The sequence below is a fragment of the Macaca fascicularis genome, chromosome 7, assembly GCF_037993035.2.
Source record: "Macaca fascicularis isolate 582-1 chromosome 7, T2T-MFA8v1.1".
In the NCBI taxonomy this organism is placed as follows: domain Eukaryota; kingdom Metazoa; phylum Chordata; class Mammalia; order Primates; family Cercopithecidae; genus Macaca; species Macaca fascicularis.
Genome location: NC_088381.1, coordinates 32,639,602 through 32,663,899, shown reverse-complemented (window position 1 = coordinate 32,663,899; position 24,298 = coordinate 32,639,602). Strand labels below are relative to the sequence as shown.

General features: G+C 36.0%; 1 protein-coding gene and 1 pseudogene across 4 annotated transcripts in view; both read left to right on the top strand.

Annotated features, from left to right (window-relative positions):
* Nucleotides 1-24,298, top strand: part of RFX7 (regulatory factor X7) — a 156,722-nt gene that overhangs the window by 32,480 nt on the left and 99,944 nt on the right. The gene's annotated exons all lie outside the window — the stretch shown is intronic.
* LOC141407202 (hydroxyacyl-coenzyme A dehydrogenase, mitochondrial pseudogene) lies at nucleotides 19,624-20,989 on the top strand (annotated as a pseudogene).

The following is a 24,298-nucleotide window of genomic DNA, read 5'->3' as shown; positions in this document are numbered from 1 at the left end:
CATGCCCACAGATAATGTCTGAGTGATCCAGTTTTTCAGTATCCTTGCCAGTATTTGGCATTGACACTCTCTAATAGCTGTTCTTATAGGTATATAGTGATATCTCGTTGTGGTTGTATTTGTATTTCCCTAATGGCTAATGATGTTAAATACCTTTTCATGTGTTGTTTACCATTTATACAAACATCTGTACTGTTTATATATCCTCTTTGGTGATATATTTTTTTCAAGTATTTTGCATATATTCTAATTTGATTGCTTTTTTTGCTGTTGAGTTTTGAGAGTATTTTTAACATATTCTGTTTTTAACATATACCTTTGTTGGATATACATATGAAATGGTTTTTTTACACTGAAGCTTGTCTTTTTTAATTAACTTTTTTAAAAAAATAAACTATTTCTTAGAGCAGTTTCAGATTCACACAGAAAAGGACCAGAAGATCCAAAATTTCCCATACATTCTCTGCCTTCACACATGGATAGCCTCTCCGTTATCAACATCCTGCATTAGAATGGTACAGTTGTTAAAACTGGTTTACCTTCATTTTCACAGTATTACCCACAGTCCATAATTTAGATTAAGCTTCACTCTGGGTGTCGTACATTCTTTGGGTTTCGTCAGATATATAATGACATGTGTCCACCATTAAAGTATCATAAAGAGTAGGTTTACTACCCTAAAAATCCTCTGTGCTCTGACTATACTTTCTTCCCTCCCCTCTAACCCTTGGCAACCACTGATCTTTGTACTGTCTCCATAGTTTTGCTTTTTCCCTGCATGTCAGTAGTTGTAATCACACAGTATGTACCCTTTTTAGATTTGCTTCTTTCACTTAGTGTAATATGCATTTCAGTTTCTTTGATGTCTTTTCATGGCTTGTATAGCTAATTTCTTTTTGGCACTGAATAATATTCCATTAATGGATATACCACTGTTTATCCATTCACCTACCAGTGACATTTGTGTTGCTTCCAAATTTTGACTATTATGAATAAATTCACTAAAAACGTGTACCAGTTTTCATATGAACGTATTTTTTTTAATCTCCTTTGAGTAAATTTCATGGAGTGCACTTGCTGGGTTATAGGGTAGGAATCCATTTAGTTTTGTAAGAAACTGCCAAATGTCTTCCATTTTGCATCCCCACCGGCAGTGAATGCAAGCTCTGGTTGATCCACATCCTTGTCAGGATTTGGTGGTGTCAGTGTTTTGGATTTTGGCCATTTTAATAGGTATGTGTAGTATCTCATTGGTGTTTTAGTTTGCATTTCCCTGATGACACATGATACGGAGCATCTTTTCACGTGCTTATTTGCCATCTGTACATCTTTGGTAAAGTATCTGTTCAGGTCTTTGTCCCATTTTTTAATGGGGTTGAATTATAAGAATCTTTCTGTATTTTGGGTAAGTCTTTTATCTAACGTGTCTTTTGTAAATATTTTTTTCTCTATCTGTACCTCATCTTTTTATTCTCTTGGCAGTGTCATCTGCAAAACAGAAATTTTTAATTGTAATGAAGTCCAGCTCATCAATGCTTTCTTTTATGGATAGTACATCTGGTGTTATATCTAAAAAGTCACAAATGCAAGGTCATCTAGTTTTTCTTCTATGTTGTGTTCTAGGATAAAGTTTTGCATTTTACATGTAGGTCTGTAATCGATTTGAGTTAATTTTTGTGATGAGTGTATGGTATGTCTCTAGTGTTTTTGTTTGTTTGTTTTGTTTTTGCATGTGGATATTCAGTTCTAGCACTATTTGTTGAAAAGACTGTCTTTTCTTTGTTGTACTGCCTTTGCTCCTGTGTCAAAGATCAGTGGCTATATTTCTGTGACTCTTCTGAAGAGGACTGTAGAGGATTGATATACTTTCTTTTTTAAATGTTTGGTAGAACTTACCAGTGAACCCATCTGGACCTTTTGCTTTTGGTTTGGAAAGATTATTAATTATTGATTCATTTTCTTTAACAGCTATAGCCATATTCACATTTTCTATTTCTTTTCTAATTTTGCAGATTGTGTCACGCAGGAACTGGTTCATTTAATGTATGTTATTACAGTTGTTGGCAGAGTTGTTCATGTACTTCCTTTATTATCTTTTTAATGCCAGGGGATCTATAGTGATGTCCCATCTTTGATTTTCAGCATTAGTAATTTGTGAATCTTTTTCTTTTTTAACCCTTCTTTTCCTAGTTTCCTACAATGGAAGCTTAGGTTATTGATTTTAGGTCTTCTTTTCTAATATATATGTATTCAGTGCTATAAATTTCTTTCTAAGTACTGCTTTTGTTGTTTCTCACAAATTTTGACATTTGTGTTTTCATTTGAATTATTTTACAATTTCTCTCAGTTTCTTCTTTGACCTATGCGTTATTTAGAAGTGCATTGTTTAATTTCCACATATTTTGGAATTTTTCAACTATCTTTGTTTATGATTTCTAGTTTAATTCCTCTGTGATCTGAGAGGAGATACTGTGTAATTTCTATTTTTAAAAAAATTTGTTAAGATGTGTTTTATGGCCCAGAATATGATCTATCTTGGTGAATGTTCCATGTGAGCTTGAGAAAAATGTGCTGTTTTTGGATGAAGTGCTCTATATAAGTTCTTTATATCCTGTTGGTGGTGGTGTTGAGTTCAACTATGTCTTTCCTGATTTTGTGCCCATTGGACCTGTTCATTTCAGAAAGAGGGATGTTGAACTACAGAACTCTTCGAGTGTAGTAGTCTATTCTGTTTCTCTTGGCAGTTCTGTCAGTTTTTGCCTTACATACTTAGAAGTTGTATTGTTAGGCTCATATACATTCAGGATTGTTATGTCTTCTTGGAGCCTTCACCTATTTATCACTATGTAATGCCCCTCTTGGTTTGAAGCCTGCCTTGTCTGAAATTAAAATGTTAACTCCTACTTTCTTTTGACTAGTGTTAGCATGACGTATCTTTTTCCATCCATATACTTTTAATCTGTATGTATACTTATATTTAATAAAGTTGGTTTTTGTCGACGACATATAATTGGCTCTTATTTCTTGATCCACTCTGACAGTCAGTGTCTTTCAATTGGTGCTTTTAGATGATTAACATTCAAAGTAATTATTGATATATTTGGATTAATATTTATTATATTTGTTATTTTCTATTTATCGTCCTTGTTCTTTGTTCTTATTTTTGTGTTCCTCTCTTTTTTGTTTTGCCTTATGTGGTTTTGATTGAGCATTTTATTTGATTCTATTTTATCTCTTTTATTGATACACTGGTTATATTTCTTTCTTTTGCATTTTTTAGTGTTTGCCCTAGAGTTTTCAGTACACGTTTACAACTAATCCAGGTCCACTTTCAGATAACACTATACTGCTTCACAGGTATTGTGAATACCTTATAATAGCAAAATAATCCTAATTCCTGCCTCTGGTTTCTTATATTACTACCATCATTCATTTTGTTTATATAGAAGCGTATGTGTCTGTATAAAAGCATACATAATTCAGTACATTGTTCCTGTGATTCTTTTGAAGAAATTATCTGTTGAATCAATTAAAAATAAGAAACATTTAAAACTTGATTTTACCTGCACTTTTTCCTTCTCTGATGCTATTTCTTTATTTACATAGATTCGAGTTCTGACCTTTATTATTTTCCTTCTCTCTAAAGAATTCTTTTTACAGTTCTTGCAAGCAAGTCTACTGGCAACAAATTCCCTCGATTTTTGTTTTTGTGAGAAAGTATTTCTTCTTCACTTTTGAAAGAAAATTTTGCAGGTATTAATATTCTAGGTTGGGTTGTTTTTTTTTTTTTCTCTTGACACTTTGAGTGTTTCACTCCACTCTCCTTGCATGGTTTATGATAATCAGATATAATTCTTATCTTTGCTCCTATATAGGTATGGTATGTTTTTCCTGTAGCCTCTTTGAAGATTTTTTCATTATTTTTGATTTTCTGTAGTTTTGAGAATTATATGCCTAAGTATAGTTTTTTTGTTTGTTTTGTTTTGTTTTTGACATTTATGTTGGTTGATGTTCTCTGAGCTTCCTAGATCTGTGGTTTGGTGTCTGACATTAGTTTGGGGAAGTTCTTTTGTCATTATTATTTCAGAAATGTCGTGTGTTACTCTTTTTCCTATCCTTCTGGATTTTCCATTACACATATGTTATGCCTTTTGTAGTTGTCCCACAGTTCTTGGATACTCTGTTCTGGGTTTTGTTTTCTTTCGTTTTTTCAGTCTTTTTTCTCCTTGCTTTTCAAATTTGGTGGTTTCTACTGAGTTAAACCTCAAGCTCAGATTCTAACCTCAGCTGTGTACAGCCTGCCATTAAGTGCATCAAAATTATATCTCATTTCTGGTAGTGTTTCTCATCTCTTAACATTTCTTTCTAGTTCTTATAATTTCTGTCTATTTATTTATATTGCCCATCTGTTCTTGCAGTCTATGTACTTTATCCAGTAGAACCCTTAGCATCTTAATCATAAACATTTTAAATTCCTGGTCTGATAATTCCAACATCCCTGCCACATTGGACTATGTTTTTGCTGTTTGCTGTGCTCTTGAAACTGGATTTTGCCTTTTACTGCCTTATAACTTTTTCTTTATAACCAGGTAGGAGTTACTGAATAAAAGGATCTGCTGTAAATAGGCCTTTAGTAATGTGGTAGTAAGGTATGGGAGGGGGAAGCATTCTATAATGTTATCTGGAGGTTTCAGTCTTTCAGAAAGCCTGTACCTCTGCCTTGTAAACTTTACAAGTGCTTCTCAGTCTCTCCAGTGCCCCCTTACTTGGAACAGGATGGCTAAACTGGTCTGGAGTTGGGTTTCCCTTTTGCCCAGGTCAGTTATGCTCTGATAAAGCTCCAGCAGGATAGGCTCTGGTTGATTCAGTTTCTCCTGAGGGTAGGATTATTAGGAACAGAATGCTTTGGCATATTTCACAATGGTTCCTTTTCTCCCGTGAAAGTTATCTCCAATATTCAGAGGAGGTTTTTCTTAAATATTCACTGAGAAAACCTGGTCAAGCTCTTGTAAAAGTGTGGAGATGCTTGAATATTGGATTCCCCTGGAGTTTATCCCGGACTTGTTCACTCTGAGCCTCTTGTAATTCATCAGTTATAGTTTGTTTCCCTGCTTTGGTACAGATTCTCATGGAGGTTTGTGCTTGTGGGTTTCTGTTCAGGCAAGCTACAATTCTCTGCATTTTCCTATTGGTCTCTCCAATTTGGGGGGCTGTGATATGACCCCTGACCTTACCACTGTGACAAATCCTAAGAAGAGTTGTTGATTTTTCAGTATTTTTCAGCTTTTTTTCTTGTAGGACTTAGTGTTGACTTATAGCTTCTTACATGCTAGACCAGAAACCAGAAATCGTAGCTCTTTTTTAAAAAATTAATCTGCTTCACAGTCTTTTGTAGAGCACAAGTCCAATTTATCAGTTTTTCTTTCTATGGATAGTATGTTTGGTGCCAAGTCTAAGAACTTTGCTTCGCCCTTGATCTGAAAGAGTTTATTGCTTTTTTTCTGAAATGTTTTGTATTTCTATGTTTTACATTTAAGTCTGTGATCCATTTTGAGTTAATTTTTCTGTAAGGTATGAGGCTTAGCTTGATGTTGATTTTTTAAAAATTTGTTTTAATTATAGTAAAATGCACCTAAGATAAAATTTACCACTTTAGTCATTTTTAAGAAACAGTTCAGTGGCATTAAGTACCGTCACATTGATTGTAGCCATCAACACTAGCCATGCATAGAACTCTTCATCTTGCAGAATTGAAACTCTGCACCCATTAAACAATACCACCTCATTTTCTTCTCCTTCTAGTCTCTGATACCTACAGTTCTACTTTCTGTCTTAGAATTTCACTATTCTAGGTACCTCATGAAAGTGAAATCTTACAGTATTTGTCTAGTTTGGGGTCTTTTTAAATTTTTAATTTGACATAGTTATTTTAATAGTACATGTATATATTTATGGGTAACACGAGATATTTTGATACAGGAATGCAAAGTGTAATAATCATATCAGAGTAAATGGGGTATCCATCACCTCATGCATTTATCCTTTATGTTATAAACAGCCCAGTCATCCTTTAGTTATTTTTAAATGTACAATTATTTTTTACTATAATCACCCTGTTGTGCTAGCAAATGCTAGGTCTTATTCATTTTTTTTGGTAACTATTAACCATCCCCACTTCCCCACACACCCCCCACTCCCACCCTTCAAGCCTCTGGTAGCCATCCTTCTCTCTCTCTCACTTTCTCCCCATGAATTCAGTTGTTTTAATTTTTACCTTCCGCAAGTAAGTGAGATTGTGTACTATGTTTTTTTCTGTGCATGGCTTATTTCACTTAAAATAATAACCTCTAGTTCTATCTACGTTTTTGCAATGACAGGATCTCATTCTTTTTTATGACTGAATAGTACTCTATTGTATATATGTACCACATTATCCATTCATCTGTTGATGGACACTTAAGGTTGCTTCTATATCTTGACCATTGTTAATAGTGCTGCAGTAAACATGGGAGTGCAGATATCTCTTTGACATACTGATTTCCTTTCTTTGGGCTACATACCTAGCAGTGGGATTGCTGGATCATATAGAATCTCTATTTTTAGTTTTTTGAGGAGCCTGCAAACTATTCTCCATCGTGATTGTGCACCAGCCACTGTGTGCCACTAACAGTGTATGTGAGTTCTCTTTTCTCCCCATCCTTGCCAGCATTTGTTATTGAGTGTTTTTCTGTGACTGGCTTATTTTACCTAGCATAATGTCTTCAAGGTTCATTTATATTGTAGCATGCATCACAATGTTTTTCTTTTTTATGTCTGTTGAATAATATTCTATTGTATGTATCATATTTTTTTGTCCATTTATCCATCAATAGACACATGGATTGCTTCTACCTTTTAGTTATTGTGAATAGTGCTGCTCTGAACATTAGTGTACAAATGCCTGTTCTAGTCTGTGCATTTATTCTTTTTGATATATACTCAGAAGTGGAACTGCTGGATCATATGGTAATTTTAACATTTTGATGAACCACCATACTGTTTTCCATAATAGCCACACCATTTTCCATCCCCACCAGTAGTACACAAGGATTCCACTTTCTTCACATCTTCACTAACACTTGTTAATTTTCTGGGTTTTTATATGTTTTTTCTTTTTAATAGTAGCTATTCTAATGGATGTGGGGTGGTATCTCTTTTTTTTTAACCTGTGAGTGTCTGATTGCTTTAGCATCATTTGTTAGAAAAGCTGTCTTTCCTCCATTTAATAACTTTTCATTTTTGTCAAAACTCACTTGAGCATATTTGAGTGAGTTTACTTCCAGGTTCTTAGTAATGCTTCACTAATGCATGCTTCTGTCCCTCTGCTGATAGCGGGGTAATGACAAGCTTCATAAAATGAATTGGGAAGTTTTCTCTCATCTTCTGTTTTCTGTAAAGGAATGTGTAGAATTGGTGTTAGTTCTTAAATGTTTAGTAGAAATCTCTAGTGAAAACATCTGGGCATTTACATTGAATTTTAAAGTTTTGTTAGTCAAACTTGTGTCAACATAATGAGAGTGAAAGGGTAAAATCACTCTGGGAGGAGAAGTGAGAGAAGATAGTTGCAATATAACTGAAAGAAGATCAGTATTTGAGATAAAGACACTTTACAGATTTCTAAGAGAGAAACAAAATTTGGGCAAAAAGCATAATCAGGCATTTCATAGAAAGGAAATGTGTTCAAAAACCTACAGAAACTTGTTCAGACTTGTTAGTTCTCAGGGAAAGGCAAATTAGGACAGCCTTTTCCTACCCAATGGAATTGGCAAAACTTGAGTTTTCTGCTACTGGCAATTACAACTATCTGCTCTGAAGACTGAAGTGTTACTCACAACTTCATTTTTTGTTCTCTCTCCTTTGGTGATGTAGAAAGAACATTTAATTCAGACTAGGGAGTTGGATAAATTAGACAGTATTTGTTGGAGTATGTGCTTTGTCTTAAATTTTTGAAACAGTCTCCACAAGTCATAGAAAACTCTTCCTTCTTAGGGGAAAATACTCATCTTTTGCCTTTATTGCCTTAGTAGACGCCTTTATAAGTATTCAGGTGCCTTTTGATTCTAGACAATATAATCGTTTTAGATGTTTCTGTGTTTACTGCTTATTATCATTGGTTGGTTACTTCTTTAAACTTTGTGCTTTGAGGTTCACAGATTTTTAAGCATGCCTAGTTTGAACTGTAGCAGGTTTAGAGTAAGGTGAGTGTTTGACCCTTACTCCAGTTTGATTTCATTAAGTTCCTCTTGTGGTCTGAAGAGCATAAGACTAAAATAAGATTATTTGGGGTAAGATTTTAATTACATTCATATTATATTCCATTGCCATTATTACTTGAATGTAGGTGTGGATAGATAGTATAGCTCCATAGATCATTGCCTTTTGGTTTTGATCAAATCAAAAAGGTGTTCCTGATCATTTAGTTATTAGAGTTTACATTAGAATATTGTTAGGATCTAGACCCTCAAAGCTTTAGCCTACAATACTCTCATATTGCTTACAAATACTCTGGCACAAATTTTCCCTGGCTTTGTAGGAGTAGCCTTACCTGTGCTTTTACATCAGCATTCCCCAACGTGGTCTAGTAGTTTTCAAGACGATCCATGAAAATAAAGTGTTTTTTTCACTAGTTTGGGAAATGATGTATAGGATAGCTCTCCAACCCACTCTCAAATGGATACAACATATGTGAGCATATTCAGGTTCGTGATCAGGCCAGGCTTGGTGGCTCATGCCCGTAATCCCAACACTTTGGGAGGCCAAGGTGGGTAGATCACTTGAGGCCAGGAGTTCGAGACCAGCCTGGCCAACATGATGAAACCCCATCTCTACTAAAAATACAAAATTAGCCAAGCATGGTGGTACACACCTGTAATCCCAGCTACTCGGAGGCCAAGGCAGGAGAATCACTTGAACCCGGGAGGTGGAGTTACAATGAGCCAAGATTGGGCCACTGCACTCCAGCCCGGAGCAACAGAGTGAGACTCCATCTCAAGAAAAAAAAAGGTTTTGTTACAGGAAAGTGGTCCCAATCAGACTCCAAGAGAGGGTTCTTGGATTTAATGCAAGAAGTAATTCAGGGCAGGACCACAGAGTAAAGTGAAAGCAACTTTATTAAGAAAGTAAAGGAATAAAATAATAGCTCCTCTATAGACAGAGAAGCCCTGAGGGCTGCTGGTTGCCCATATTTGTGGTTATTTCTTGATGATATGCTAAATAAGGAGTGGATTATTCATGCTCCCCTTTTAAGACCATATAGGATAACTTCCTGATGTTGCTATGGCATTTGTAAACTGTCATGGTGTGGGTGGGAGTGTGGCAGTGAGGATGACCAGAGGTAAACTCTCATGGCCATTTTGGTTTTGGTGGGTTTTGGCCGGCTTCTTTACTGCAAACTGTTTTATCAGCAAGGTCTTTACAACCTGTATCCTGTGCTGACTTCCCATTTCATCCTGACTTAGAATGCCTTAACATCTGGGAATGCAGCCCAGTAGGTTTCAGCCTCATTTTACCCAGCTTCTATTTAAGATGGAGTTGCTCTGGTTTACACGTCTTTGAGAGTTTCATGATCAGTCTTGTATTATAAGGATAGGGGAACTTAACCCTTAAATTAAAATCCAGTTTTAAACAATATTAAAATCCTGGCTTATTTTATTTAACCCAGCAATTCCTAAATTTACCTGAACGTTAGCCACTTTCTCTGTGGGTTACCTATGTATATTAGGAGAAACAGTCTTCACAAAGTGTGCTTCTAGAATACTGGCGATACGTCACTAATCTATACTAACTTCGCAGTTTTCTATTTGTTCCAGGTTGTCATATGGTTGGCTTCTGACGTTTTCAGATACCTTTTATACTTGACAACTGACTCCTACCTGTGTTATATTATAATCCCTTACTGACTGTAATACATAAATGCCTTATTGTCTGTGCCTGTGGTTCTTGGTTTTAAGTGAAGAACAATAAGATATTAGCTTAGTCACTTTTTTTTGGTGGGGGCTGGGGGGCAGATATTGAGATACCGATCACTTTGCTGTCCTAGTAAAATCTAGAAAGGAATTAATCTGCATGTATCATGATTGAGGGCAGTCTACCCAAGAGATTGGCAGTTTTATATACATTTTAGATGTAAGCCCTGCAAGAATAATAGATGACCTCTTTTGTCTCTGTATGCTCAACTCTGAGACAGTCATTAAACTTTCTTTTTCTTTTTTAGAGAGGTCTTGCTCTGTCACCCAGGCTGGAGTGCAGTGCCACAGTCATAGCTCACTGCAGCCTCAGATTTCTTAACTCAAGCCATCCTCCTGTCTCAGCATCCCACATAGGCGGATCTATAAGCACACATCACCACACATGGCTTGTTTATTTTATTTATTTTATTTTATTTTATTTTATTTTATCTTATTTTTTGTAGAGGCAGGGTCTTGCTCTGTTGTCCAAGTTGGTCTCAAACTCCTGGCTTCAAGCAGTCCTCCTGCCTTAGCCTCCCAAAGTGTTGGGATTACACGTGTGACCTATAGCTGCTGGCCCAAACTTTTAAGTATAGCCCATAAGACATGCTGTGCCATAGACATACACAGGCCAGTACAGTAGCCACTAGTTACATGTGGCTGTTGAATATTTGAAATGTGGCTAAATCAAATTGAGATGTGTTGTAAGTATAAAATACACATTGGATTTCAAAGACTTAGTATGAAAAAGATCTAAAGTATCTCAATATTTATATTCATTGCATATCAAAATGTTAATAATATCAAAATGTTAATAATGTAACTAAGATACATCAAAATGTTAATATTTAATAATTACATTAAAATATTTTACTAAATGTAGTATCTGTTTTTTACTTCTTAATGTACTAGGTAATTTAAGATTTCTTTGGTTCGGATTATATTTCTATTGGATAGTGAGACTGTAGGCACTTTTCCCATGAACTGATAGGTTTCAGAGACTAAGCCTGATTATCCAGGTTTTTATAAAGCTTTCTGGTCTAGGGAAAAATTGTGTTACTTAGCAGTTTTTCTGTGTGGGTGTGTTTTTTAAACTTTTGGCCAAAAAACAAATGATTTCTTATCCATACATTGCTTTGAAGTAGCCCGAAAAGAGATTACTACCAGACATTCCTACATAGAATTATGCCTTAGGCACAAGGAGAAAAATGAAAACTCTAGACATTTCTAACTATATCCTTAATAAATTATTTTACCTATTTCCACTAATAACTCTTCTATCTTTAAAAATATATCAGTTTTGATATCTTCCTCTCGAGAGAATCATTTGAACATTGAGGAGATTAATTCATAATTTTTATCTCCTTAGATAGCCTTCTCCTTTATAGATTATGAAATGCTTTTAGGCTAGATTTTCTTTCCTTTGGTTCTCTTACTGCCTTGTAGAAGAGAATTTTAATATTAACTATCAAATTGGTTTTCGTATTTTATTTGCCTTTAGTTATAAGAAAAGTTCTGTGATTCTTGGGTTTAAGTGGAGGACTACAAGACATTGAACTTGGCGACTTTATTTTTTGGATCATATTTGGGATATTGAACTCTTTACTGCCCTAATAAGCTCTTAACTCTAGAAAAGAGTAATAAGTCATATCTTACAAGTATACCTGTAGGGCCATTTTAGCTACAATTTTAAGAAATGTTCTCATATTAATTTATATGAGACATTGGTATAGTCCCTAATCTTCCCATTAAGCACCATTACCTATATATGCCATCTTAATGGAATTCTCATTTTAACTTCAGCTCTCTAAACCATTTCCATGTTGGTTTTCTTTTTTATAATCTCAGTTAAGCACCTAATACCATGGTCTGGTTTAATGCTTTTCAGTTAAAAAAAAAAAAAAAAAAAAAGACTTGTACGTACTTAGCATGTCACCTATTAGTGACACCTGAAGTACGTTAAAAAAAGTGAAGTCACATTTATCCCCTTATTTTTCTCAGTTTAAAGATCTGCCTTGTCTCTGACACAACTTTTTCTTTTTTTATTTTTTGAGACAGAGTCTCGCCCTTTTGCCAGGTTGGAGTGCAGTGGTGTGATCTCGGCTCACTGCAGCCTCCAACTCCCTGATTCAAGCAATTCTCCTGCCTCAGCCTCCCGAGTAGCTGGAATTACAGGCATGCGCCACCACGCCCAGCTAATTTTTGTATTTTTAGTAGAGATGGGGTTTCGCCATGTTGCCCAGGATGGTCTCGATCTTCTGACCTCATGATCCGCCCACCTCGGCCTCCCAAAGTGCTGGGATTACAGCACTTTTATGACTTTCTTAATGTAACGTTAGATACTAAGCCACATGGATGTGTAACTTCCTCTGAAACTATGCAGTAGGGGAAGAAGAGTTGTTTTCCCCACTGCGCAATCCAGTGATGTTATCATGCCCTGTGTTTTGGCTTCTTTTTAAATGTTTTATGTATTATAAAAACTTAATAACAAAAAGTTTAAAAAGCTTTTTAAACATTTGAAAAGAAAGTAAAGGCTTAAAATCTCATCTCCCAGAGAGAATAGTCATCCTTACAGATGGGTCACTGTGCATGCAGCTATCTCATGTTTTCATGTCCTTATTTTTATGGAGATTGTTTCCTGTTCTGTAGACTAGGTAAATTTGCCTGTATTTGGAACCTGCACCTACCTCTGAAGGTTTAGCACTAGAGGGCATTGACCTTTAATTCAGCTTATTTACTGACAATATATAATGTTTCTAAGACAAAGGAAGTTCCAAAATGGTAAGACTGGGGCACAAAATGTTCTTCTTGATTAAAATCCCAGTGTAAAATAGAGGCATTATTATCAGACATAATCATAGCATTTTTAACTGAATAATGGAGCCAAATAAAAATCAATATGTGACCTTGAACAAGTCATTTTTTTATCCTAATTTATAAATGAAAGGGTTAGACTAGATTTAGTTTTATGTGGCATTCATTAAGAACCTATTACATGCTTGTTATTACAGTATGGCTTTTTATATAAATGTTGAATCTTTATTTAAAAAATCTCTGGAGGAGATAGAGTATGCCTCAGGGGAAAAATAATTCATCTACATTAAGGGCATATAGCTTGTAGTTGCAGAATTGGAGTTCTTCCTGTCAAGACCATGTTTTTGGTTCCTGCTATATTTACCATGGTGTTTCTTGCTAGATAAATTTATTTGAAGATCTTTTTAACTTTATATGTGCAAATGCTTTCCTATTATTTGACTTATTTGAGTCCTGTTGACTCTTTGAGCTTTTAATATTAATATCAACCTGAAAATGCTTGCATTGAAGAAAACTGGGAAAGCACATAGATTGAGACTAAAGAGAGCAGCACAATTTGTTCAGTACTCTGCCTCCCCAAAATATGTATTTTTACAATCCTGTTAGAGCAAATTAGCTATTTTTTAAATATTACAAAGGTAAAATTCAGTATTTGGAGCAACCAGCAATCACATAAGGAAAGATACCAATACGTGGAAGGACAGCAAAAAAGGAAAATAACTCATTAGAAAGCAAAAATGAGTCATTATATTCTACACTTTCAAATAATAATCTTTCAGTATCACTCAATGGTAGCGTAAGTAAATACTGATTAACAGTGACTCAGTAGACTGGTTATAGTGACTGAATCTTTGATTTACAGCCTTCTCTTGTATATTTTAAGTTTTTCACAGTTTAAATCAACATCAGAAGGTTTTTAGATCTCAGGCTCTAGTCTCTTAGCTGTAGGTCCTACTTGGTTTATTTGCTTTTCCTTTTAAAAGGATCTGCTAAGTCCTTCCCCTCTTTTAACTTTTTTTTGTTTGTCAGAGATGGGGTCTTCCTATGTTGACCAGGCTGGTCTTGAACTCCTGGCCTCAAGTGATCCTCCCATCTTGACCTCCCAAAGTGCTGGGTTATAAGCATAAGCCACCACACCCAGCCCCCTCTTTTAACTTTTCATTGTAATATGTTTTGAATGTATACAAAAGGAGAGAAAAGACATTGAACTCTCAGGTCTTTGTTATTCAACTTTAACAATTAGTTTCATAATCTTATTTGTCTGTAACTCTTCATTGGTTATTTTGAAGAGAATCCCAGACATCATATCACATTTACAGTTTGTTTGAATCAGTGTCCTTATAGCTACTGGTGGATCTCTCTTAAACTCTAGATCCCTTTAAAAAATTCTTGAAGTTTTTTATTTGTTGAAGAAATTGGATCCTTTGTCCTATGGAGTTTCCCACAATCTGGATTTGCTGATTTTATCTTCATGGTGCTATGTAGCATATTCCTCTTCCCCTTTATTAATATAAATTGGTAGTTAAGTAGAGATATGTTTCAGTATTTCAGCAAGAATACTTTGTAGGTGGTGGTGTGTACTTACACTGGGAGGCTAAGCCCCTTTCTCTCTAATGGAACATACTTCCTTGACTATAGTGAACTAGATATAATGTTGCTCTAGGGAGAGATGTTTTTCTTTTGAGGGCATCTGAGGCAAAAGTCATTCCAGGTCCCATTCTTCTGTTTCTTTATACCCTCCACTATGGCACTCCGCCTTTGAACTTCAGGTTAGGGATTGTTGGGAAGAGACTATTACCCACCTGTTGTATGCTCCTAAATTATTTAGTTAAGAATATAGAAACCAAATGACTATTCTGAATAGTAGCAAATACAGTATATCTAAAAAAGGCTGGCCGGGCGCGGTGGCTCAAGCCTGTAATCCCAGCACTTTGGGAAGCCGAGACGGGCGGATCACGAGGTCAGGAGATCGAGACCATCCTGGCTAACACGGTGAAACCCCGTCTCTACTGAAAATACGAAAAACTAGCCGGGCAAGGTGGCGGGCGCCTGTAGTCCCAGCTACTCGGGAGGCTGAGGCAGGAGAATGGCGTAAACCCGGGAGGCGGAGCTTGCAGTGAGCTGCGATCCGGTCACTGCACTGCAGCCTGGGCGACAGAGCGGGACTCCGTCTCAAAAAAAAAAAAAAGTTTTCCCATCTCTTTAGGTTTCCTGTGGTACATGTAGCCACTGTCCCTACGGGAAAGGTTCAGCTAGCATTGCTGTATCAATTTCTGAATGTAACATTGCCCTTTTGTACCTAGGCTTTCTTGAACATTCTGCAAAGACTTAATAAGTGATATTTATAACACCACAATTTTCTGGATTTTGAACTAATTCAGCTCTAGCAAGGCCATATTCTCATCCTGGGGGAGAGAAAGCAGAGTCAGTGCCCAGATGCACTTAAGTGATATATTTACCTCTAGCATTCCAGAATCCTGGAAAGCCCATCTTCCTGCAATCCACCCCTTGAATCTGTTTTAATGCCCTTTTGACTTGTATGGTTCTAATATATAGTTTATATCAAAGACCATGATCCAAATACTTTTTTCCACACTCCTATCCCTGCCTTGCTTCCCTTTCTCTCCCTTCTCTTTCTTCCATCCTTCCTTTTATTGATCACATGTTTATAATTGCCTAATGTGTTCCAGGCAAAGTGCTAGACTTAGGAAGCAGGTTAACAAGACATAGGCCTTGTGTGCAAGGGAAGGGATGGCCCATTGGGACATTTCATTATCTATATTTTTAAAAAAAAGATCACATCACACATAGAATCCAGAAAAACTCAGCACCCAAATGTGAAAAGCAGAAGTTTAGAAGAAAATAAAATAACATTGTGAGCTCACGATAAGGAAGATTTTTAAAAACACATCAAAAGCACTTTTCATAAAGAAAAATATTTGACTAAATTAACATAAAAACTCTCCTTGGACAATGAACACTTAAAAAAAAGCAACATGCTGCTGATGGCGAGAAGTTATTTGTAACTCAAGTAATTGACAAAAGATTAGTATCTAAAGTATAAAAAGAGCTCCTATTAGTAAATAAAATAATAAAAACAACCACGTTAAAAAGGGGTAAAGGATATGAGTAGGCAGTTCACAGAAGAAAACTTAGTAGTCAGTAAATACATTAAGGTGTTCAACGTCACTGATAAAGAAATGCGTTTTACAACAAAATATTTCATACCCATCTGATTGGCAGAAGTCTGTCATTACCAATTTTGGAGAGGATAGAGAGAAATGAGTCTTATACACAGCTGATGGAGTAGAGATTGGCCAAAATTACCTTGAAAGGCAATTTGGCAATAATCAGAAAGTTGAAGATAAACATACTGTAATGTGTGTGCGTATATTTGTGTATGTGTCCAAGAAAAAGTCCTGCAATAAGAATAACAATATCTCCATACCAAATATTTGTTACAATGTTGTATGTTACAGTACAGAGCTGGAAATACGATAAGAGCCCATTATTAAAGAATAAATAAAGCAGTATGTTCAAACAGTGGAATACTGTGCATATTAGTTTGCTAGGGCAGCCATAACAAAGTACCACAGACTTGATGGCTTAAGTAATAGAAATTTATTTTTTACCAGTTCTGGTGGCTTGAGGTCCAAGATCAAGGTGCCAGCATGGTTGATTCCTTCTGAGTGCTGTATCTGTTCCATCAGATACAGCCCTCGGGGGTTAGGGCTTCAACATACAAATTTGGGGAGGAGTCTGGACATACAATTTAATCCACACTTCTATGTAACAGTTGAAATGGATAAACTAGAATGTACCAAAATAGATAAACTTCTAATGCCTATTAAGTAAATATTTTTTTTAAAAAAAAGAATGATACATGCAGCAGAACTTAATGCCTGTGGAGTAAGCAAAACTATTATATTATTTATAGAGATAGTCAACATTTGTAGTAAATGTATATACATTCATGGGAATAATAACTTCTGGATAGTGGTCACCACTGAGAAAGGAATGGTGGAATGAGATAGGAAAAGATCCCATGGGAACTTTGTCTGTAAAGTTTTCTTCCTTAAGGAAAAAGTTCAGGTTTGTTCAAACTGGCTAGCAGGTACATGGGTGTTATATTATTCTTTATAACTTTCCTATATATTTGGAACCTGATAATATTTTTTAAAAAGCAAAGAAAATATATCAATGAATGAAATAGTGTTATTAGTAGAAGTTGAATATTCATTTGAGTAATATGATCTAGTAATCAAATATCAGGCACAAATTACCTCATGATAAAGTTCATTCTTCTGGTTGAAATTAATTTTTATGTTTAGAACAACAATAAAATCAATAAATTTTTATAGCATCCTGTGTCAAAAGCAAGAAGTTTACTTTCCATACATAAAAACATGTGAGCTTTTGAAATGACTCATTTGTAAAGCATTGAGTTGCGTATATTAGGGAACTTCTTATAATGTAACACAATACATAGGATATGACATTTTGTTCTAGAGCAGTGACTTTCAACTAGGAACATGTGGAAATAATGCGGGGCAATTTTGCTTGTCAAAATGTCTAGGAAGCACTCCTGGCATTTAGTGAACACCGTCATATGATTCCAAACATCTTATAATGCATTCGATGAACCCATAAAGTAAAGCAGGGTGCCATCCTAAATGTCAGTACCTGGTTGAGAAACATTGGTCTTTGGTTAATTTCCTTTCATGAAAACTAGAGTCTCTAAAAATTCATAAGAGCAGGCAAGCACTGTGAACAATGATTATTTCAAAGGCAACTTGGGTTACAGAGAGAAACAGAACTGATACTTCGAAATCTGTTGATTAGGCACTGGTAGTATCTAAAGGAAGTTTTTTCTTAATTTTATGATCCTAATTATTTTTTATTAGGTAAAATTAATAACATAAAAATTAACCACATAAAGTGTACGATTCAATAGCATTTAGTAACTTTACAGTGTTATGTAGCCATCACCTCTATCTAGTTCCAGAACATTTTTCATCATTTAAAAGGAATGTGCATTAAGCAGTCACTCTTCATTTCCCCAACCCCAACCAACCACTCATCCACTTTCTATCTCTCTGGATGTAGATATTCTGGAGATTTTGTATACAGGGAATCATACAATATGTGACCTTTTATGTCTGCCTTCTTTCACTTAGCATAAAGTTTTCAAGGTTTATCCGTATTGTAGCATGTGCCGGTACTTAATTCCTTTTTATGGTTGAATAATATTTCATTTTAATAATATGTCACATTTTGTTTATCCGTTCATCCATCGATGGTCATTTGGGTTGTTTCCTCCATTTGACTTTTGTGAATAGTGCTACTATGAACATTCGGCACATTTGTGTAGAGGTTTTTGTTTGCATTCCTATTTTTATTTCTTTGGGTGGAATTGTTAGGACAAGTGGTAATTCTGTGTTTTAGCTTTCTGAAGACATAATCAGGTTTTTCAAGAGCAGCCAGACCATCGTTCATTCCCACAAGCAATGTACAAGGATTCCAATTTCTCCCCATCCTTACCAAAAGAATCCATTATTTTTAAGAAAACAAAGTAAATGAATTTAAATGTCTACATGGTGTGATTCCAAGTGTTTTTTATTTCCTTTTTTTCTGGCTACACCTTTTTAGAATTAGCCACCATTATGACTATTATTGTTTTTAAAAAACATATAAAATTTTGTTTTATAGCATATGAGCAAACAAAAGTAAAAGTAAATAGTTTTCATTTAATATAAGCAAGTATAAGGTAAAAATAAGATTTGCTATGATGGACTGTGAGCCAAGTCACAACCTGCAAAAGGGATCTGAAGTCAATGTATTTTTAACAGAATTAATTATTTTATAAGAGTAGAAGCTAAGAGTTTGATTTTTCCTGGCAAGGATAGAATGTAAGAGCTTCTTCTAGTTGTACCTCCTCTATCTCAGATTGTCTTTGGGTTAAATCTAGTATCTGGTATTCACAGATACCTCTGTTTCTACAACACAAGAAATTTGAATCAAGTATATAGGAATTGTGAGTTACTCTGACTTCAGACTTGAGGACTCCAAATAAATGTAAACATAGCATTGAACTTTTGGATAGAGGCTAAACGTGGTGTTGGAAGGGATAAGTGAGAGTCTCCTAGAATATTTTCTGCAGTAAAAAATAGTTTATCAACAATTTGTTGAAATTGGGGAACAGATTCTGAAATGTTTCTAGCAAACAAGTTGTCTAAATGTTCTTTCTGTCATACTGTTGCTTACATTGTATTATATATTGTATATGTTTGGCCCATGACTGCTAATTTATTTATTGTATCATGGTTTTGTTTGAATAAAGGGAAATATTACATGGTATTTTTGTAACGTATTTCTTTGTGAGAAAGTAGGATTAGACTAAGTTTTAATTTTTAAACACATGCTTCCTAAAATTTGTTATTTCTTTTGTATAGCCCCCCTAGATAAGAAAGCTTTATCCAGCTTCACTCTATAGTTTGATTTACAGAAAACACAATATGCTTTCTCAAGCTATATCTCTGTTGCTTAAATTTTTATCTGCTTTATTGCTGGTGTTTTCCCCCTCTTCCCTACTACTTTATATCAATAACATTCTGGCAATATGACTTGAGATGTAAATCTTGAAAGATTTAGAAGATAAGTAGTTAGCATGTTCCATAAATGTAATAGTTATGATACCACAGCACAATTATGGTACTGATATTTTGTTTTTTAAAATCTAATACCAAAATACCAGACTGATACTATTTAATTAAAATTTTTGTAAAAGTTAAAAATCAGCAAAACTGGAAGTTCAATGCCTGTTTTATCAATTATCAACAATAATCAATTTAAAAAATTAGAAAAAAATGTTGAGCATACATTGTCATTTGAACAAAAGTTATTTGCAGATAAAATTAGTAATATCGTTTTATTCAAAAGTAAAAAATGGCCTCAGAGGCTGCCCGTCTGCTGGTCCCCACACCACATGTGCCTTCCCTGCCTGGGTCTTGCTGTCGTCGCCACCACTGCACCATGGCTTTCATCACCAGCCAGTTAATGCACTCGGGGTCTTCCTTGTCCACATCCTTGGGCGAGAAAAATCATCATCAAGCACATGATGGTCATCAGCATCACACAGTTTGCTGCAGTGACCAGCCACACAGTAGTGTTCCTTGACCAGACCGAGGACATCTTGGCAAAATATAAAGAGGGAATTGAGAAAAGCCTTAGGAAAGCGACAAAGAAGTTGTTTGTAGAAAACCCTAAGGCTGATGATGAATTTGTGGAGAAAACCCTAAGCAGCATATCAACCAGCACAGATGCAACATCCATAGTCCACAGCACAGACCTGGTGGTAGAGGCCATTGTAGAAAGTCGAAAGGTGAAAATCAAACTCTCCTAGAGGTTGGACAAGTTTGTTGCTGAACATACAACTTTGCCAGCAACACTTCCTCTTTGCAAATTACAAGCATAGCCAGTGCTACCACCAAACAAGACCAATTTGCTGACCTCCGTTTACTCAACCCAGTGCCCCTGATGAAACTTGCAGAGGTCTTTAAAACACCAATGACCACCCAAAAGACATTTGAATCTTTGGTAAACTTGAGCAAAACCTTGGTAAAGCATCCTGTTTCTTGCAAGGACACTCCTGGGTTTATTGTCAGCCATCTTAGGATTCAACACCTCATGGAAGCAGTCAAGCTGCATGAATGACTTGACGTATCCAAGGAAAACACTGACACTGCTATGAAGTTAGGAGCCAGGTACCCCAGGGGCTCATCTGAGCTTCTAGATTACGTTGGGCTGGATTCTGTGAAGTTCATCATGAATGGATGGCATGAAATAGATACGAAGAACCCCATATTTCAGCCCAGCCCATCCTTGAAAAAGCTGATGGCAGAGAAGAAGCTTGGCAAGAAGTCTGGAGAAGGATTTTACAAATACATAAGATGCTCAGCTTCTCTGGCCCTGAGAAGAACCCTTGTGAGCGCTTACCAGCCAGCACCCAAAGTGCCTATGAGAATACTCTTTGGTCAGACATTCCCTCACACAGCACAGTCTATTCGATATGCATTTTGATTGTAATCTATCTGAAGTTATTTTTACACTAGTTAGAGTAGTAACAGATTCCACCATTAAGAACTAATTCCCATGTTTAGTCTGTTTATTTCTGTGTACTTTCTGAAAAGCTTTATACTGTTGGTGCCTTGGAACAAATGCTGTCATTTTTGTAAAGAATTGCCTGAATTCATTCTCTCATAAGGGGAAGATACTTGCTCTGAGAGTGAGAGTGAGAGTGAGAGTATATTGTGTTCATTGTTGCCGCGTGGCAGTCACAAGCCATTGGGACAGACAGGGTGTGTCTGTGGAGTGCTGCAGCAAGCAGCACCTGAATCTTGCCTTTATGAGAACATTTTGCCCCTTGCAGCTTTGAGCCTTACCCTACCTTCTGGGCACAACATAAGATGTTTTGTCTCCATTCAACTCATCATCAAGATGCTGCTGCTGCATTGGTGGACTTATCTCCATGTGCTTGGTTTGCAGTAAGAGGTCGGCTTTCCTGGTCATTCAGTTCCGCAGATCGTAATAATTAACTGTCTGTTTTGGGTTTTTTTTCCCCACAAGAAATCAGTGTTGCAAAATTGCCTATAAATGGACTCTAACAAAATACAGTCTTTTAGTCTGTCAAAATTTGAGTTGAAATAAACATGTATAAAATAAAATTGTTTAAGAAACCCCAAAATAATAAATGAACATTTAAATTATGAAATACTTAAAAGTCAAATATTACCTACTTTTATTAAGTGCAGGCTCAGATGTGTATTGGTGGTTTATTATTGAGTGATACGTGTATTTTTGTGCATATTTTTCCAGCTGCTGAAAATGCTTTCTTAACTAGTTGGAGTAATGGTAAAAAGAGAGATAATTGCAAATATATTCTTCTAACTCCTTTGTCCATAGGTAATTCCATTTCTTTTTTGATAACTTTGACGTTTTGTTATTTGAAATTTTATTTACTTGAATTTTCATGTATTTAATTTTTAATCAAAGTTTTAGGAACTTACAATTTATTGACTTAAAAAGATATTACAAAACCTGCCGAGAAAAACCACAGTTACCCAAACCACTAACTCATTGCCTGTCAGAAAGAACCAGGTCCTTTCTCTTCTTTTACATCCCTACCTCTGTCCAGTGACAAACATTTGGCAGAGAGGAAGGGAGCCCTACTGATGGTGAAAAGTCCAGCTTCCTAGGTTATCACAGAGGGTAGAGAGTGATTTCAAAGAGCAAAGAGAAAATAGCCAGCCTAAATAGATTTAATTTCTAAGATGTCTCTTTTTAACTTTCTGAATATACTTTAAAAATATAAGTATATAGTATCCAATTTGTGTTTCTTGAATGCAGCGTCTTCCCTTAACCTTCGTGAGGATTAAAGTTTTGTTTTCTTTTTGCATAGTGTTATTTCTTCCAAGTAAGGGTTTCACCCCCTTTTTTCTCTGTCTTTCATATTGGAGAGTTTTTTCCAGTTGTCTATCCATCTGAGTATATTTAAGAGTAGGGCACAAAAAGTTGATAGGAAGCTCTTCACATGTAAATGGTGCTTCTGCTTTCCAATTCAGGAGGTCTGTAGTGGGACCCAGAAATTTGCATTTTTAACTAGTTCCCAGGTATGCTGATACTGTTAGTCCAGGAATCATATTTTAAGGACCACTTTATTAGGGAGTGCTTTTGTGATTCTATGATCTATGATCTATGGAAGGGAATGGAGGGGAAGGAAACAGCTTGGGCAGAGGGAAGGTTGAACTGCAATGCTGAAGAGTTCCGAAGATAGAATGACCAATCAAAGCTGTCTCAAGTTGGGGGAAGGGGCTGGTCCTTAATATCCCCATGTTGATTAGTGTCTAGATATGGGCTGTCCCTGGAAATTGGTATGACCTTGAGAAGTGGTATTTCCTTCAGCCTAAGCAATCATACCCAAGGGCACAGACACTGAATGCTGACAAACACCGAGGGCTTTGTGCTGCACTGCACTGCACTCCCAGCAGTGGGTCAGAATTCTTTCCTGAAAAGGGAAATGGAGCATTGCATTATGTTGTCTGTACATGATCCTTCCCAGTCAGCAGGGAAGCCTCATCCTGAGACAGCTACTTTTTCTAATTTTTCCTTTATCATGTATTAATTTTACCTATTCTAGAACTTCATGTAAGTAAAATCATACAGAATGAACTTTTCTAGGTGTTTTATATGGCTCAGTATAATATCTATTAGATTCATCCATGTTCCTCTATGTATGTATGGGTTTCTTTTAATTGCTGGGTAGTATTCCATTGTGTGACTATGCCACAAAGTGCTTATTCATTCTTACATTGATATCATTTGCATTGTTTCCAGTTTGGAATTATTATAAAGATGATATGAACATTCTTTTTCTTCAACATCTATTTTGTGGACATCTAGTTTGATTCCTGTTGGATAAATACTTATGGTAGGTTTATGTCTAAATGCTAAACTAGTCCAAGGTGGTTTTGCGTTTCACATTCCCACCATAAATATATGAGAGTTATGGTTGCTTCAAATCCTTGCCAATATTTGGGTCTTTGGCATTTTTAATTTAAGCCTCCTAATGGTATATCATTGCGATTTTGATTTGTATTTCCTTGATGGCTGGGTTCCTTGAACATCTTTTCATGTGTTTATTGGACATTTTTGTACATTTTTGTGAAATAGCTATTCCAGTTGTTTGCTCTTTATTTATTGAGTTACCTGTCTTTTACTACAGAATTGTAGGAGTTCCTTATATATTCTAGGCATAAATGTTTTGTCAGGTATGTTTTTCAAGTATTTTATTTAGTTGGTGGTTTTTTTACCTTCTTAATTGATGTAGTTCAGTGAATGGAAGTTTACTGTTATTTTGATTGGGTCTGATTTATTTTTGTTTTTAGAAACGGTCTCGCTCTGTTGTCCTGGCTGAAGTGCAGTAACATGATCAGAGCTCACTGAAGCCTTGAACTCCTGGGCTCAAGCGATTCTCAGCCTCCGAGTAGCTAAGGGCTACAGGCATGCACCACCACGCCTGGCTTTTTAAAAAAAAATTGTAGAAATAGAGTCTCACCGTGTTGCCCAGGCTGGTCTCAAACTCCTGGCCTCAAGCAGTTTTTCCGCCTTGGCCTCCCAAAGCCTTTTTAAAAATGTTTATTGCAGCGGGGCACAGTGGCTCATGCTTGTAATCCCAGCACTTTGGGAGGCCGAGGTGGGTGGATCACCTGAGGTCAGGAGTTCAACACCAGCATGGCCAACACAGCAAAACCCCATCTCTACTGAAAATACAAAAATCAGCTGGGCGTCGTGGCCTAGCTACTGGGGAGGCTGAAGCAGCAGAATCACTTGAACCCTGGAGGTGGAGGTTGAAGTGAGCCGAGATCATACCACTGCACTCCAGCCCAGGTGATAAAGTGAGACTCTGTCTCAAAAAGAAAAAAAAATGTTTATTGCTTCTG